Here is an 18,749-nt window from a genome sequence, read left to right as displayed (position 1 = left end):
CTCAGAGCATGTAAAGGGAAAATAGGAAAATAGGTCCCTTGTATGCTGTGATAAACGTGGGGAAGCCTTGATTATTTTGCAGAAAAATGTGTGTCTTGGTTTGTTTGCTTGCTTTTGTGCTGTGGGTTTTGTGATCAGCAGGCTTAAAATCCAGCAAAAGCTAACAAGCGCAGAGACAGGAAGAATGGACCAACACTTCTTACTGTAATGCATTCATTCGTAATGAAAAGACATAGTAAAGAGCACACTGCAGGCAAGGCCAAAACCAGCTACCTGGTGAAAATGTACAAACCAGTCTGGAGCAGTTTCAAGGCCACAAAGGCTACGGATAAAAGTCAGACTGAAGATTAAGAAACAGGTCCAGACAGAGAGAAGGTAAAGTAAGGTAGCCTTTTGTTTAAAAACAATGTCAGGGACAAACTAAGCCTACTAAAAATACACAGCCAATGCAGAATAAGCTGCATTAGGTTCTTTGCATGGATTTTCAAGGAAATAAATGTATGCAAGCACCCTGTTTGTGTGTTGGTATCTGTCAGTCCAGTCAGTAACTTTCTAATCTTTTAGGTAACGTAACCAAACCTGACAGAGAGGTAGCACTCTCAAAGGCCCGATATTCCTAGCAAACTTTATGAATACAAACACTTAGTGAATACCCACCTCACACTCCCACGAAAAGAAGAGCTGCAGTATGAATCAGAGCTCAGTCATAACCGAACTCCAAAACAGGCACAAAGCCATAGGAAACTGGACTTCATGAGTTCTGTATTTTGTAGGACTATTCTTTATTTTAACATGTTTCTCCATCACCAAACTTACCAGCTGGTTACCTTCCCAAAACATTTAAATTATTGTATTTTGGGTGGTAAAAAGGAGATGGGGTGGAATGCTAATTTGATTTTTAAAAAATGGATGAACAGTGGGATTTTGTTTGGGAAGAAGCACAAATATAGGCCTATCTTTTGAAAGAAACTGCCAGGAAAAAATGAAAAATACGTCATAGCTCATCTTGAAATCATAATGCCTTTGAAACAGTCCAGCCCTGTGTAAAGGATGTGGAAATAAATATTCTCTATTCACGTCTAAAATAGAATTTTCAGGCAATTTACTCTATTCCTAGCACATTGGACTAGGTTTTCACACCAGACAAAGTAACCTTGAACAAGACGTACAGGATTGAAAGGATGTACATAAGAAGCTGGCAAAAGTTGCTAAAGTGGAATAAGAAGTCACTGTGTCTGACTCCATCCAGTCTAGGGTTAAGAATGGATAAAGGTTGGGGGTTTTCCATCCTGATGGAAAAACCAGCTGATAAATGAACTCATTATTTTTAATGTATCCAGGAGACATAGCCTACTATGTGAAGATATATTTTTTTATGCAGAATAGAGATGAATAACCTAGATAATATTTGGAAAAGCTTGGCGGGGACTTCAGTGCAACAAAACTCACACTAAAAATTAGGGTGAGCTCAAACCTGTGCTACACTTTCTCTAATTTGCTAAAGCTTGGAGGGTCCAGAAGTGGAAAGTTTTGCCCATCCCAACTACCGATTCAGTTCTCTAGCACAGTCACTGGATTTCAGTGAATCTTTTCTTCTGTTCATATCCATTCAACTCTTCTCTTTAGTGCCTGTTTCTCAAAATACATAGGGACAAGCATCACAGTATTTTTCTGCAACACATTTGGTAAGCAGCACAACACTGAGCTTAGAAAAGGACACTATGCCAATAAAAACAAAATCCTTATAAAGCCTTTGATGAAAATAAGAGGTTAGTAGATTTCCTTCAATATATTTCGTGTTTTAAATTCACTATTCCCAATCCTTATAAAAAAAATGATGTTACCGTAGTTGGACTAACAACTTGCAACATTTTATCAACTGATACATATGTAACAGTAGGTCATTCTCCTAGAAACATTTCCAGGATTTGCAGAAAGTAAAACTCGGAAATTAAAAAAAAAAACTTGGAATAAGCCGAGTTTCAGTTTTGCAGATCAGAAGTTACCCCAGTTAGTCAGTGACGTGTAGTATCAAGCCATCTGGTGACTTGCAAGGATCTCAGTTTGGTTTATGAACCACAAATTAACCCTCTCCACATGCTTCGGAAGTAGATGGACATGGCTATTTCCAATGAATGGAGGATTTTAACAAATCTCCTACACCAATATATTATACACAGTTTAATTATATTTTAGCATTTGTGACTCTGTAATTGTGCTGCTGTAACTGTGTATTTGCTCTCTGCCTGCTCCTAACTCCCCTCCCTTGAGCAGGCCCTGCCTTTTAGCTCCACATATCTAATATATGCAGGAGAAATCTACTTCGTCATTTGTGGCCATTTGAAACTGTAAATTTTGTCAACCTTAGACCTGACTGTTGCAGCTGTACCTAGAGGTCCAGGCCGCTCACCTCCACACTATGTATAGTCCCTGCCTCCCAGAAGCTTGTCAGGTAAATTATTCATTGTGAATTAGCTTAGTCTGCTTGGGAAATACTCAAGGGCAGATTTCCTTTTCTTCTACCATAATCATTAGTCAAGATATGCTAGAATAAAGAGGTTGAGAGGAAGCAAGATGAAGAAGAAAATAAAGGGGATCATACCTGTATTTCTGGATAATATACTACCACTTCATGGTCCTAATTCCTATTCCTCATACCCAACCAATGAAATTAATTTAAACAGAAGAGAGAGAAAAATCTTTTCCAAACTATGAAACTAACTTAGACTAGAACTAAAGAAACTAAAAAACTACTATAAATTTGGCCATAATCCATCCAAAGTACAAGATCGTCTTTAATTATGGCTTTTTCTATCATATAAAGGGAGCAGAGTGCCTATAAAGAGAGGTGGAAAATCCTATAAACACTCTATTCCACATGCAGAATTCTGCTCCTCTGATGAGGATAACATGGAAGTGGGCCCTGATTGTGACTCAGGAAGAACCCAGCAGAAAAGATCATGCAGCCCATGCATGTTCCCTACCACCCTGTCACACAAGGTCCTCGAAATCTGCCTCCCTCCTCGACATCTAGTTACACAATGCAAGTGTGAACGCATACTGAATCACAAAATGGGAACAGCCCATGCAGCACATGCACCTGCATTCTGGTCTGAGGATGGTCACACTTTTGCTCAGATGAAGTGTACCACCCTTAAGTGTTCTTCATGCAAGGTGCCCCAGCAAAGAGATTTAGCACCACTAAAATAGGAAAAAAATATCTTTGATAGGAGTTACTCATATTAGTCCAGCACTGAACTGGTTCAGACTATAGGAAGAAAATAGAATAGCACCAACGGACATCTATGGGGAGAAAGCAAAGCTAACATTAACTGCTGCACTTCCTAAGCTAATATAACGTTTTCCAAACAGATGAGATTTGTCACATTGTATCACAGATTAACATATCTAAAGGAAGACTCTTGCTTCCGCTACAGAGCGCAAGCAGAGGTAAAATAAGAGCGTAATTCCGGGCTCATTTGCAGGTACATCAGAGTGACGGCAACCAAATTACTGAAGGATTACTGCAGAAAGACACAAATATGTTCAGACAATAAAACTGCCACAAACATAAAAATAATTAATATCTGATCCGTCCTTTATCAGGTGACTTTACTACTGCAGGTCTATGGCCCTGAGGATACGAATGTCATGTTCTCTCAAGCCTAATGTCTGACCTCTCTAAGGAAAGGACAAAGAATGAAATTGTATTTCACTGTTTAACCAATAATTACTTTTTTTTTATTCCAAGTAAATCAAAGCATTTCTTTGATTACAAATGAGCATGTGGTACCTACAATATTATATAAGTCACCAGGAGCTGGTATCCTGACTGATTGTATGCAATTTTTAAGATCCTATACTGAAACATATGGTGTCCACTTTCCTTTTAGTCCTTCAACATAGAACAGTAATTTGGAGTTAGGAAAAACAAACCAAAACTCTGACCACTTCCATCCTTTCTTACACTTTTAATAAAGTTTGGTAGCTTGATTACTGACACAGAAGTCATAGAGCATGTGTTAGTTCTGTGCCATATTAGCAGAATTTCTGATATGTTTCTTTATTTTCATAAATATGGGAGATGGATGTTTAACTGAATATTTATAAGAAATATAGCAAAAATGAATATCAGTTACAGTAATCAGCCATAACTAAAAATATAATTTACAAACTCAAATTCTACATGTTCATTTCAGAAAGATGATGTTTTGGGTAAATAATTGCTCAAGATTGTCTAGCAGGAAGCTTATCAATCAACCCAAGTACCTTCCAGGTAGGCAGCAGTTCACTCTAAGAACGTAACTCTGTATGGAGCTGCTTCAAAGACAGAAAAAATAACTAGACAGATCTGCCTTGGAGGCAGGTCATCAACAAGGGGATGTTTCTGAGACAGGTACGTGTTTTTGTCTGCATGGAAAGTGAGTTACAAGCCTTTGTACAGCACCTTCCAGGCAGGTAACTTATTCAGGTCTGCCTAGAAGGCAGGTCAGCACGCACATACGCCTAACAGGCGCAGAACTATGCAAGACTGCATCGCCTAGTTTCAAAGATCAAGACAAGTCAAGAATTTCATTTTAATGATTTCAGAAGAAAGCCATTATTTCCTGTAAGAAACCATTTTCAGTACAGTTGCTGAGTATGTCAAACTGCAGTTTCTTTAATGACACTTTCTTAATGCCAGATACAAGAACAAAATTCTTCTTTACAAAGTTCTGGTGGTAGTGTTAATATAAAAGGAAACACTGTTTTATAAGATTTGGCAGTGGGTTACTATAGAGAGCAAAATGTCCCAAAGAACAGTCAAGTACAACTGGTAAAAAGGAAACTGACAGCAGAGAAACAATATGTACTCTATCCATACAAGTACAGATATGGGCCTACTGTTTTCTTTCAGATCAGTGTAAATAACAGCAATGACTGAGGTGAAGGTTTAGATAAAATTGGCCAAAGCAATAAAATGAACTTTAAATATCATTCACTTTAAATAGATTAAATTCTTTTTTAATAACTAGATTAAAATTTTTTTAAATCTCTGATCAGCAAAAGGCTTTAGCAAAACCATAACTTTAATCACTTGACTAGACTTTTTTTAAATAAAGATGAAAAGCTTACTTTGCACTTATCGGAGCTATGGTTTCAGCCTATCTGTGAACTCAGACAGCTCTCCATCAGATACGCTCAAGTCAGGAGTTCAGATTTTCTTTATGATTAATATTAAACACATTTATGCTTTTTACATGAAAGGCGAGATCTTATTCAAACAAGTAAATGTGAAAAGGTATTTGGAATGCCATGGTACTGTGCGCCAGCCCAAAATGAATAGATAAATAGACATTTTGGACAGTGACCAGTCAGCAATAGTCTAGAGTGAGAAAGAAAAATTCTCATGCTAATCAGCAGTTGTTTTTATGAAAAGGCTGTAACTCTCTAAGAAACATTAAGTAGCACCCACTGCCAGAGAAGAGCACTGACACCGGTCTTGTAGTGGGCCATTCCAGCCTACTGGGCCCCCATAAGGCAGCTTAGCAGCTCTAGTTATTTTAAAAGCAAGAGAAGCAGGAAAGATAAGAGATCCATGAAGCTACAACACAGGCTCCAAGATGTATATATATACCTGGTACATTTCAGGGGGAAAACAGTGCTAGCTCTTGGTGTACTGCAAGTCTACAAAAGACATAAAAGAAGGAAATACAAACCAGCGCTGAATTTAGTATTCTGTTTAGACAGACTTGTGAAGCAACCAGTACTCCATACAATATTGTGACAGTAAGTTCTCAGAACATAATAACTCAAAACATTTGATATTATTGATGGCCTCTTTGAGGATAATATTTATACCAAGTACAGCAATAACACCTGTCACGTGGGGTGTATTCAGAAAAAAAAGAAAAAGACAAACAGTACATCTAAACCAAAACAAAACTGTTCAGTATAATTCAGAGCACCAGTAAGCCACTCTTTCTACCTGCACAATCTTTAAATAGACTCTGGATCTGAGACCCTGCACTTGTGTTACGCAGGACCACCTGGCATGCCAACTGTCAGCAGGAATCTTAATGAGTGACTTATCCTTTCAGAGTGATATTCCCATAGGCACCCAAAGAAAGGTCAAATAGTCTTTGTAGAGGGTTTTGTGTGTCTGAAAGCTTGCTCTTTGGTGTGCAATCTGTAACATATGTAAAAGACTCACCACATAACAGAAACAAGACAAAATTCTATAGGTTATAAATCCACAAAAAACATAACTCTTTCTTATACTTACAACATACATGAGACTCTCACATTCTGTGCAGCCTCATAACCAAAATATCTTAGTCAAATATATTTTACATGATCATATATACACTGACAGAGCTCATACCAAAAGCATAATATTGGCATTACTCCATGCTTGCTTGGTATTATAACACACCCTTTTAAGCTTTCAGACTGTAAACTGTTTGCCATAGCTCACCTGTTACTCAATATATGGTATGATTCCAGCTCTGGAGAACACTGAACAGACATAGCAGCAGCTGTTGATTCAAGACTCTGCAACACTGTTTTCAATTAAAGGAAGTGTTTTTCCAGAAAATTCAATTTTAGGAAGATCATTTGTTTGGCTTTTGTTTTGTTTTTTACAATTTGTGAAATTTTCTGCTTTCTCTTTTAGGTTTAATTAGTAATTGACTAAAGGAACTTTTCAGAAAATTTTCCTTATCCATATCTACAGAAAGATAAAAGTAGTGTATATACATCTGAAACTTTCATTGCCTCAAATGCAAGTAGGTGGTCAGGGATGAGATGATTTTATTCTGAACTGCCTTTCCCACAATTCTGCTACAGGGACCAAAGGAGACCTTAATACACCTCAGAAGTATCTACAGACTGATTTAATTTGTTCAAACTGAAACAGCCCCATAAAGGTCCTCTCTAGCTGACGAACAGATAAACACTCTCTGTCTTGCTAGATGCTACAAACATCCTGTGCATTGTGCTCTTCGCTGGCACAACCTGCAAATACCTGTTTAAATCTCTTTTAAGTCTTTTGGGCTTTTTGCACATGCTGAGCTGGATTTAAGCAGGACTTAAAGTCTAGTCCTGAATTTTATACAACAGTGTTATATATACTGGTGCCCTTTCAATTATCCAAAGTGTGCCTGTAAACCAGAGCAAGCCATTCCACGAAACAGTTCCAGCATATCCACTACCATTTCTTATACTGGAGCAGAGGAGACAGGAATTAGGCAATACCAGCAGTGTGGGACACTGCTGCTCGGCTGTAAACACGCCTGGACACATACCTGAGCATTAGTGCCTCATACGACTGCCAGGCGGCACTGAGAAAGGTGGTTGCTATCACATGGCTCCAGAACACCCATTTCTCTACGCGGCACACTGAAATATCCCTCAATGTCATTTGACCTACAGCACAGAAAAGTTGGACTGTCTTATTTACATCACAGATTTGAAAATGAAATAGCTTTATAGTTCTTATACACGCACACACATTCCACTTCAACTTCCACCACAAAAACGGAGAACATAAAGGCACTTTACCCTGATGCCCTCTCTAATATCAATGTAGTATTTCCAACAGCAGCTTACAACTTCCAAGAGGCAACAGCCACAAACTGAAACACAGGAATGTCCATCTGAACACGAGGAAAAACTTCTTTCCTGTGAGGGTGGCTGAGCACTGCCAACAGGTTACCCAGAGAGGTTGTGGAGTCTCCTTCCCTGGAGGTATGCAAAAGCCGTCTGGACAAGGTCCTGGGCACCTGCTCTAGGTGACCCTGCTCGAGCAGGGCGGCTGGACTGGATGATCTCCAGAGGTCCTTTCCAACCTCAACCATTCTGTGATTCTGTGATTACAGTCACATTAATTTGGAATCAAAGGGATTACTAACCAATGGGGACCACCTCCTGTACTCTGCTTTTGCACCACTGAACAATTGTAAAACAACCTTAAAATGTTGCCTGTGGTTCAGTAGTTGATTATCATTCTGATTAGGGCATCAGTTACACTGCTGTAGGTACAGATTAACTCTACTAGCAAAAGTGAAGCCCCTTCTGACTTGAACCTGTGTGACTAAAATTGAATCTGTCCTCTAATCTAATTTAAACTATGGAATGATGATCACAGACTTCTCAGTTAACAGAAGCATAAGCGTTCAGTTGAAGCGCTAAGAAGAATACAGCGAAGTCTCTAAAGAATGTCAAGTTTGTGAGTATCTTCACAGGAAGACACTCGAGAAGCTAAGAAGAGGGAGAGAAATCATACAAACAACTCCAGTTGCGCTAATATTACAGAAGCTCCAGTAATTATACACTCAATTATATTTCTTTCATGTTTTTTTTGGTATCTTTGTATTTGTCATCTCTAAGCACTTGAAAGAAACTACTGAAAATACACTCCTTATAGCATCTAGAAAATCTTGTGCAATATGTGCTCTTCATAAAAGCATATTGTAAGTACACCTACAAAATACAAGAATGAAAAAAAGCTTTCTTGCAAGATCTAGCAATCGTGGGGAGGGGATGATGGAACAAATCAAACGGCAATAAGCATTTTGAAACGTTTGCAATAGTTGTTTCTTACAAGTGGACAACTCGGCACCTCATGCTCATGCTCAGCAACCAAGTATTTTTAATAATTAAAACTCAAGTTACATTTCTATAATAGCATTCCACCTTTATTAAGGAAAAAACTGCACTGTATGACATTTCGATGTCATTTTAATAACATATGTTCTACACTTATAGCTCTCAATAGATTAGAAAATTCTAGGGAAGCTAGAAAAACTAGATTTTCCATCAGAGATCCAAACTGCTAAGCTCAGATCATAAAACCTGAAAAAGCAGACCAAATACACCATTAACTTCTGAAAAGGCAAAACATGGAGCGAGGGTAGCAAGGCATTACAGACTGACCATTACTCTGACCACACCTGGAAGCGAACAGGAAGAGCACAAGCTGTTTGTGCTTTGTCTTTAGAAAAGTTTGAAGAGCCCACTGCACTTGACTGAACGATGCTTCAAATCCTTCTTCTTCTTTATAAAACCAAACAGAGCACATTTTAATAGACTATGCTTGAGGCCACAAAGGCATAGATTAACATGGCCAAGTCCAAGAGAACAGAACAGCCCCTCCTGGCCAGTCAACCAGAAACATAAAACAGAAACACAGCCACAGCTTTCATCCCACCGACCAGACTCTAAACGACATGTGGATTTCCACCTGTACTGACAAAGAAACTCAGCCTCCAAACAACACACCGCAGCTGGATGCTGCAGACAACGTCGTCCAAACCACCAAACCAATCAAGATAGGTTATTATGGATTTAATAAGTAATGAAATAAGGAAGCAGAGGGGGACAGCTCCAGCTGCATTCAGCTTTAACAAACAAAAATCTCTGCACAAATACTGCTCACAAAACATTTTGTTTCCGAGGGCAGCTATACCGTCCTTACATTGCTTCAATTTGACAGAGAAAAGAATATGCCTTGTCATCATTCCACTGAATACAGCCACCATCAAAAATTACTTCTAAAGCAGTTAATAACAACCTTAAGAGTATCAGCAGAGTCCTGTAAAACACCACTTAGATTTGGCAAGTTTAAATGGCTTTGAAATAACAGGTGAATAATACATTTGGATTTGCCTCCGTGGGCAGCCAGAGCAGAGAAAATTACTGTAAGATAAATTTTTGACAAAAACTCAAGATAAACAACTCAGCTGCTTTTTGTCAAGAGTAACAGAGTGGGTGTATAAATAAAATTCAGTAAGCAGAATGTCTCTGGAGTTTAACAAGGCCTTTAGCACACCACCACACAGAAAACTCATTAACACACTAGAGAATCATGGCACAGATCAATTCAGATGAATAACAGAGATTGTAAGTGCAGACATTGCGAGTGAAGAGGGAAGTGTCATGTTAAATCCGACCGGATAGAACATGAAGAAGGGACTTGTTAGATCCTGCATTAATCAACTATCAGTGGTCCAGGGCAAAGCTGGTCCTGCTCCTCCCCTACCTGGGAAATTGCACTGGGTAGAAGAACGCTACCTCTGACAGTTCAAAATGTATAGAGCATATTTACTAAAATCTGGCCTTTCAAAGTTTACCATCCCATCTGCAATGACTCAAATACACAAAGCCTTAAATCCACCTAATGTTTAACCTTTCATAATTTGTGCAAGTCCTCCTTCTCCAAAAAATTTCTCTTGTACCATTCCATATTTGATTACTCCTCAATCTTTTCTCCTCAAAATCATTCTCTTACTGGACTTCTATTGTCTAAATGCCATTTAAAAGATTCTTTGTTCAACGTGTTTTACAGCAGTCACATTTATTAAGAACTGCAATAAAAATGACAACTCAATCATCCAGATTTGTTGTGAAGGACAGTAGTAGTTGTCATAGCCACCCAAAGTCACAGACAGACAGACACATAATGGATACAACTTTGTTAAATGTATTATTCTTAACTGTTTGCACACTTTCAGTCATCAATGTTCTTTATTTGTTTCTCTTCGTTAGATTCCTGTGGACTCTCCCTTGAATCTGTCAAAGCTGACTGAAATATCTCACGTACCTGCTTTATCAAGCAAGTACTGAATAAGTATCCTGGATATTAACATGCTAATAGAGGAGTATCACAGATATTCCTTGCATGCCTGCTGCCTTTTGACGTGGGAGAACAGTTTAATTAAGTAGCTTCCACTTACGGCTTACACTTCCACTCGTGTTAACACCAAAATTCAGGGTAGTCAATATTCTTCCCCTATGAGCCTCTCCCCGTAATCGTCACACAATTGAGGCCCACAGGGCACGTGCTCCTTCCCTCAGAGAGCTAACGGAGGATAGAGCTCTAGGAGAAACAGCAATGACAACAGCAGCATTTCCTACTGGTGTTCGGCAAGGCTGAGCCAGGCTGGCAGCAAGGGCGACCCGCGCGCTGGGCCCTGCGCTCGCTCCCACGCCCAGGGGCACAGACAGTTCAAAAGCCCTGACAGCAGAATTTCCCTGCCAGCCCCCTCGACCCAGGAGCCACGTGAACTATTCACAAGCTGCATGCGCACAGATGGCTGACCTGTGTTTTGAATGCCTACTATGGCAATATTTGCCAAAATTCAAACCAGCAGGTCTTAATGCACGGTCAATGGCTCAGAAATCTAGACTACAGATCTATACTACTTTCGACAGCAACATTACATTCTTTCTCTTACGTGTGTGCAATATTATATAAATATATATATAATTTAATAAGAACACAAACAATAAAAAGTGCAGACCTCCAGAAACATGACATAGCAACAGGAGAGTCATGGATCAACATCTGCTAGAAAGAAAATTAAGAACGCTTTTAGGTAAATGTTTTTTTAATGCATCTATAAAAATATGGTGTATTGCTGCTCTTGAATAAACAGGGGAATCTAACAGAAGCTAGTGGGATCTGAGGGTGCCATTGATGTTTAAGAACTTTTTCTTAAAGGCATTTTTGTCCCTAAATATCTTTTTTCACAAGTGAAACAATTTTTGGTTAAATTTCCTATTTAAGGTAAATATATTCAGAAAGCTTTTTAACTGCGACCAAAAACATTCTTGACCATTCACTTTATTTGTTTCTTTAGCTATCATCTATTTAACTTGTTCTCTTCATAGGCGCAGTTTTCCCAAATTCACTTTTTCCAAATACTTCTTTCTTTTATGTATTTCCTACTAGCACTGTCCTTTAAAAAAAGGCAAACTAACTAAAGAAATAATAGCCACTAGACTGCAACTGTATCAATGAGCTGTTTTGCATTCCTAGTCTGTTGAATACAGTTAAACGTTTCTTTACAATGATCTGAGATAGCTTTCTCTGTGCAGATGAAGGCAAACTTCAGTCAAAACCTTATCAGTACACATAAAATATTGCCCACTATTCAGCATTACATTCATGCAGCCCTATTCTTGCTTGTTATTAGCAACTCAGCAAACTGTAAAAGAGGAAAGGGAAAAATAAAATAACAGCAATCCTGCATTACTGCACCTTCCTTGAGGAATACGCTCCCCCTAGCACTTGCATAAATGTAATCCCAATCAATAACCTAGTAATTAAATTCACCAGCATTTTGGCCCGATTACAAGCCTCCTTATCTGAAAAAAACATTTCTTGCTCTACTTTTTCAACTGTCTTGGAAAGAGAACGAGAATCATTCGGCCACCCCTTTGTCCTTAACTCCTGAATTAGCTATTGCTGTAATGTCAGGGAAAATCGTTTTGTTTTTCTCTGCAGACATAGCATCATTTTATCCATGTGTATTGCTTATTCCTTTCTCATTTTGCCAGTTTATCAATAAGCCATAAATTCTGATTTTGTTAATATCCCAGTAATACATCTGGGGGTTCTAAAGCTGCTGGGAATTTTTTGTTGAGGGTTTTTTGTTTTTTGTTTTAACTTCCAGTAATAAAAACCAAAGAAACTGAAATGCTAAGGACAGGAAAACACTGGTAAGCAAATGACTGAGTGTGACCAACAATCAATTATCTGCACTGCTCAGCTACCAGAATTTATCAAGGGTGAAATCCTGCCTCCATTAAAGTCAATGGCAGTTTTGTCATTGACTTCAATAGAGCTAGAATTTCACTCTAGACTAAATACTCTATGTGAGTAAATTGAAGAAACTTGTATAGAAGGCATCACAAGCTTAGATTAGAACTTCATTTCTGAAGGAAACTAAAAGACATACCTTAACTAAGTATTAAAATCCAGCTTCAGAATATTCTAGATCATTTACTTTTCAAAAGGTTAAGCAAAGAATGAGCTTCAAAAACATACATTTGAACATACATTCGAACATACATTCGAGTACATTCGTGTACTCCAGGGAAAGCTACCACTTGCATGACTTCAAACACTGCTCTCTCCAGTATCTGACGATGAGGGGCCACATCCCGCTCTGAACCCAGAAGGAACTCCTCTCAGATCAAGGACACATCTGTCTCTCTAGCCTGGCATTTCTATAGCCTTTGCTATCAAAGTATCTCAGCGTGACACTAAGGGAATATTATTGCATCAACATTTTGCTATGAAAATCAAAAGCCCCCCAAAAAACTCTCACTCTCTCCCAAGTAACAAATAAAAATTAACATGAAGCAAGTACTGCTCATTGCCACGCTACAGTACGGTACTGGTATAATCTGCTGACAAACAGCAAACTACTTGTGCGTGTTCACCTAGAACCTCTGCCCAAAGGGAAGAGCTTTAACCAGCATTTTGCCATGCCAACAGGTGGACATAACACATATATGCGGTCTCTTCCTTGTCCGTACTTAGCTGAATTTGGGGAGGACATGACTGCCAGCCAAGTATGTCAAAGCAGCTGTCTGTCCCGAGCGTATGCACCCATGATTAAAAAGAGATGACTCTGCTAATCCAGCCCCCATTTAGGAAGAAGTATTAATATTTTGACAACAGCAACACCACGAATAAGCTTCCGGGACCACACAGAATAGTCAGTCTGGGATGTTTCATCAGGTAGAGATGATTCATTGCAGAAAACCTGCTCCGTGACCTTTTGTGAGCTTCCGAGCACAGGCTGAGGCCAGTGCTGTCAATTGACAGGCTGTCAATTTTTTAAGGAGAGACGTATAATAAACTAGTGCTTATCATGACCTTTTAACAAGCGGTAGGCGTTCACTGTAAGCAGGGCAGGAAACTGGATTGACACGTACACCCAGCGCTTAGGAAACCCACCGCGGTGCCTGCTCTTACCAGCCCGCTCCGGCCAACACGGAGAGAGGCGCTGAGGCTCGCTGCAAGCGCCCGCACGCCGGGAAGAGACACGAGAGGGCTCCGCACTGCACCGGCAACCCTGGGCCGGCCCGAGCCGCCGCCTCGGGCCCCGGCCCCCAAACCTCCTGCCGCCGTGAGCGTGCTGCCAAGGGCATCCTCTCCTCTCCTCTCCTCTCCTCGCGGCTGACCGGTAAAGCCCTGCGGCTGCGTTACGAACCGCACTCGGGGGCGTTTGGGGCAGAGCAGCCCGGCGGCCGGCGGGGGGGGGCAGCGCCTCGCCCCTTTGCCCCAGCGGCCGTTTAACGGTCGCGGCGACAGGTGCGGCGCGCGCCGCCACCGCCGCCGCCGCTCCCCCCCCCCCCCCCCCGCGCCTTGTTGACGGCGCAACCACCCGCCCCAGCTCAAAGCAGCCGCCGTGCCAAAAACGACCCCGCCGCCCGGGAGGCCGCGGCGGCGGCGGCCGGCCGGCCGGGGCCGCGCGGCAGGAGCCGCGCATAAAAGTGATGGGGCGGCGGGGCGGCGGGAGGTGCCATGAAGGCCAGCGGGGTGGCGGCGGGTGCGGGGCAGCGGCGGGGCGGGAGCGGCGGCGGCGGCGGCGGGGGGCAGCGGGCGGCGGCCAACGCCCGGGAGCGGGACCGCACGCACAGCGTCAACACGGCCTTCAGCGCCCTGCGCACGCTCATCCCCACCGAGCCGGCCGACCGCAAGCTCTCCAAGGTGGAGACGCTGCGCCTGGCCGCCAGCTACATCGCGCACCTGGCCAACGTGCTGCTGCTGCCGCCGCCGCCGCCGGCCGAGGCGGGAGGGGCGGCGGCGGCGGCCGAGGCGGCGCAGCCCTGCCTGCAGCGCCAGCCCCCGCGGCCGGGCGGCGCCACCGCCGCGCCGCGGCCCATCTGCACCTTCTGCCTCAGCGCCCAGCGGAAGCGGGTAAGGGCCGAGCCGGGGTGATGGGCGGCGGGGGGGGGGGGACGAGCCGGAGCCAAGGGGGACGCGAACGCCCGCGGGGTTTGTCTGATGCGTGGGTGTTTTTGCCCCCTTCTCGCAGCACCGGGGCGGAGAGAAGGCGCTGCCCGTGTAAGCCTCAAGCGGACGCCGGCCGGCGGCGCGGAGGGGGCTGGCGGCGCTGACCGGGTGCCCGCCCCTCCACACTTGAACGGGGCAGGCGTCAGGGGAGTTGCTTTTTAAAGCCGGCAGCAAGCCGCTCTGCGCTTGCCTTCGCGTTGCGACGGGCTTACTCAGGGTATTTTGCAAGTGAAATTGAACGCTGTGGAGACAGTTGCACCTGGTGCGGCAGCTATTTTAGTGCCAGATATGTTAAACCGAAGCAGCCAAGCCCTGATGTCTCTCCTAAACCTGTGTCACATGGTGAAACTTGAACGTGGAAACACGCAGCGCCTCCTTCTCCGGGGAAGCTTGTCATAAACACATCGCGATACCGCCCACTCCGCCAGTTGCACCCTGATGCCTGCGTGTGCGTGTGATGCCGACAGCTGACGCGCTCCGGAGAGGGCCGCGATGCTGGACGACACGTAGAGGTGTTCACAGAAAGTCGAGAGACCGCCAGAGAAAGTACCACGGCTCAGCGTGCGCGTGGGCACAACCGAGCGTCTCGGAGGGCCGTGGAGAAGCCCTGTGCAAGCGAAGCTTTTTCTTCTTACCAGTGCGAGTTGCGCCACTCCTTTAAATAACATGGGATGTTCCTAAGTCTGTGTTTAACAAGCACAGATTAGGGAGGGCTCTAAATTTATCTGTGGTCCAGGTCATTCCCAAATTGTGCCTGTACATCGCTGATGCCATTTATCGCCCCTCAGTTTAACAACGTGTATACTTTTTCTGGTTTTTTAGAAGTCTAAAAAGCAAATGTGCATGATAGGCTTTCTATTTTGAACATGAATGAAACAGGCTAAAATCTCAAACCCCAGTCATGGTGGATTTAAAAAAATATAGCTAGTTTAATTTTGCCATGTTTTATATATATTTTTTTTATTAGCGTTTAATTAATCTTAACTCTTTACTTTATGAGGCACTCTGTATTCTTTAAAAGCTTGGTAACTACCATTCTGGGATGTGCTGCAAAGAATACTTGACTTTTTTTCTCCCTTGATGCCATCTGTTCCGTTCTCCTGGGCAGCCTTGTTTCTTTAGCCAAAAGCCAAATACAGGTACCGAAGGAAAGTGCTGTGTCACTGACTTTACTCTCAATGTACAGAATGTTTTCTCTTCTTCCCCTATGAAAACACAAATCGAATTCTGGAATTCATTATGAAGATATCGGCAAGAACAAGATCTTGGTATACTGTTCGTGAAGCTTTACATTTTTGATTCTTCTCCTCTCCTTACCCTACACTGCCCCAACCCACACTGACCACCTTACGTTTATCACTTTAAGGAAAAACTCTGTTTTACCTACAGAACCTGTAATAAACTTCTCCTTTAAAATCCTAATACTGAAGCAAAGTTCCAGTGATTACACATCACATGGGTCTGCTCATGTAATAAAGGTTACATACAGGCTTCTGTACTTTCCTGGATTGAGACACAGGTTTTCTATTTTTAGGTTTCTGTCCTTAGTTTTCTTTTAACTGGGAATAAATTGCTGCCAGATTATAATCTTTGTTTTGTTTTGGCACTGGTTCCCTAAGCTGAAACTCTTTCATGTTTATACAGCGCGCTTTTAAATTTTTTTGTATACTCGCTCTGTGTGTGTGCGTGGATGTAGATTTCTGAAACATGCCTTCTTGAATTTTTTTTAATGGCTTTGAGAAAGTTTGTCTTTTTAAAAAATTCTGTACTTTTCAATTAAAGCTGATCTTTACAGACAATTCTGCATTCTTACAAATATGTTAAAGCATCTGAACTGCTTTATAGACAATATAAATATATTCACTTAGCTCTGTCATTCACTGTGATACCTTAAAAAGGCAAACAAGCAATACAATTGCAAACAATATTTAGGGGAATTTTGTATTTAATATCCCCTGAATTCCGCAATTCATAAGGAGGTCAATGAAATACAAGAATTTTCATTTAAACATAAGAAAAAAAACTTTTCAATGGTGAGTGTGGTCAAGCACTAGAGCAGATTGCCTAGAGAGGTTTGGAGTTGCCTTTTTTGGAGCTATTCGGACCCAGATGGGACCCAGTCCTGGGCAACCCACTCCACTGACCCTGCTTGAGCAGGGGCTGGACTAGACGATCTCCAGAGGTCCCTGCCAACCTCAACCGTTCTGTGATTCTATGAAATAAATGATTTCAGGCTTTCAAAATGTTAAGTGATATTATTGCAGTTTTAACAGTAGTTCTTTGCAAATGCAATGTTTTTAGACTTAATATTATATTTCTATGATAGTTATTAAAGGAAATAAGCAGAAAAAGTGAGGTCCACTTTTTCACCAGGGTATTAGCTGAAAGCTCATTACTTGAAGCTCTTTCATGAATAATTTGCACAGTTCTACAGGAGTGTGGTTTTATCATTTTAAATGGGATTTCATATCCCTAGTTTTGTGTAACACTTACACAAATGTTTTTCTGCCTGCTTCCTTGAAGTCACTGACAGAAGCAGGAGTAAACTGTTAAAGACTTGGCCGTATCTCCTCCTTAATGCAGTTCAGTGTAGCATTAAATTCTTCCGTATTTACTCAGGATAAACTGTTGAGTTCAACTGGGCCTGAAGATTTCAGTATTATGCTTCAGGTTTCAATTACTAAATAATATTGGAATTTCAGTAACACTGATAGATCTTGACAGAAATTGGGCTCCCGAGCCCTATGGCCCAAATATTCATGGTATAGACAGACAATATCTATCCAAAATAATTATGATCATAATTTCTCAGAGGAACAGACCCCAAGCCTTCACTTATGCATATGTAACACTTCATGTATTTGAACAGAAATGGGGACAAATTCTTACCTTTACTGAAGTTTATTTACAATTTAAAACTTCTCTGCCCCCAGGAGCAAAAAAAGATATAGGATCGAGCTGTTACTGTTCAATGATTTTCCTATAAATCCAGGGAAAAAAAAATTTAATTTCTACAGACACAGATGAATTAAATGCTCAGATCTCACATCTAAAGAGTATAAACTAAACACTAGCTCACTCATTAGGCATTTTATTGAATCTATACTATATGAGTTTGTGTGTCATATCAAGTCTATTTTTTTAATCATTTGGTGGAGAGGCATTGTTTGTGGCATGCACAAATATATATTTATAAGCCAAAAGTTTTAAACTTGGGTGTCTAAAAGTAAGTACCATAACTGATATTCAGGCACTGGAATGATACATGTTTTTCCAGAGGTGCTGAGCACTCTCTTGTTCCTACTGAAGACGTTATTTTTTCTACCTATTTCTTTGTGTGTACTGTTTTGTATGTATGAATAAAAGCATGCCTAATACAAATCCCGTATTTGTTTTCCTGTATACACTTGGCTATTCAATTTATATGATGCATGGATAAAGCAAAAATGGTGAGATATACACCATTTGATCTTATATCCTATTAAATGATTGTTAAAATAGCCCAAGCATAGTACTTTATATAAATCATTATACTTACTCTGCTGCATGACAGTACAAAAACAGCACCAAGGAAAACAAATAAATCATGTTGTGTGATTTTTACCAGTTAAGTTCAAAGAAGTATTTGAACACAGTATTTGGTTATTTATAAACTAATCATAATGTAATTTCAAAATACTTTTAATATGTTTGCTATTATTTCTAATGCTGTTCTTCAAAACAGCAATTTCCTTTCTAATACCTTATTGAAAAATCTGCTACTTTACAAAGCTGTATGTTTGCAAAATGTGCTTATATTTGCTGAAACAAACAGTATTTTTCTTACTAATTTAAATAAACTATGAACATTATGGTGGTAGTCCTCTTCTTCTATACCCATCTCAGTTAAAAATATACAACTATTTTATCTTTATCTTTTCCAAATCTATCTATAGATGTCAGCAACTGGCTATATGTA

At 41.0% G+C, this 18,749-nt stretch overlaps 2 long non-coding RNA genes across 2 annotated transcripts in view; one reads left to right on the top strand and one right to left on the bottom strand.

The window, feature by feature from the left end:
- The window catches only part of LOC104145705 (uncharacterized), a 175,423-nt gene that overhangs the window by 132,308 nt on the left and 24,366 nt on the right, over positions 1 to 18,749 (bottom strand). The gene's annotated exons all lie outside the window — the stretch shown is intronic.
- Positions 14,603 to 18,642, top strand: LOC138067674 (uncharacterized). Its single transcript, XR_011141987.1, has 2 exons — positions 14,603 to 14,695; positions 14,814 to 18,642. It is a non-coding gene; the product is annotated as an uncharacterized lncRNA (long non-coding RNA).

The sequence above is a fragment of the Struthio camelus genome, chromosome 6 (genome assembly GCF_040807025.1).
Source record: "Struthio camelus isolate bStrCam1 chromosome 6, bStrCam1.hap1, whole genome shotgun sequence".
Lineage (NCBI taxonomy): Eukaryota > Metazoa > Chordata > Aves > Struthioniformes > Struthionidae > Struthio > Struthio camelus.
Note: the sequence above shows the minus strand (reverse complement) of the source record. Positions and strands in the feature narration are given on the sequence as shown.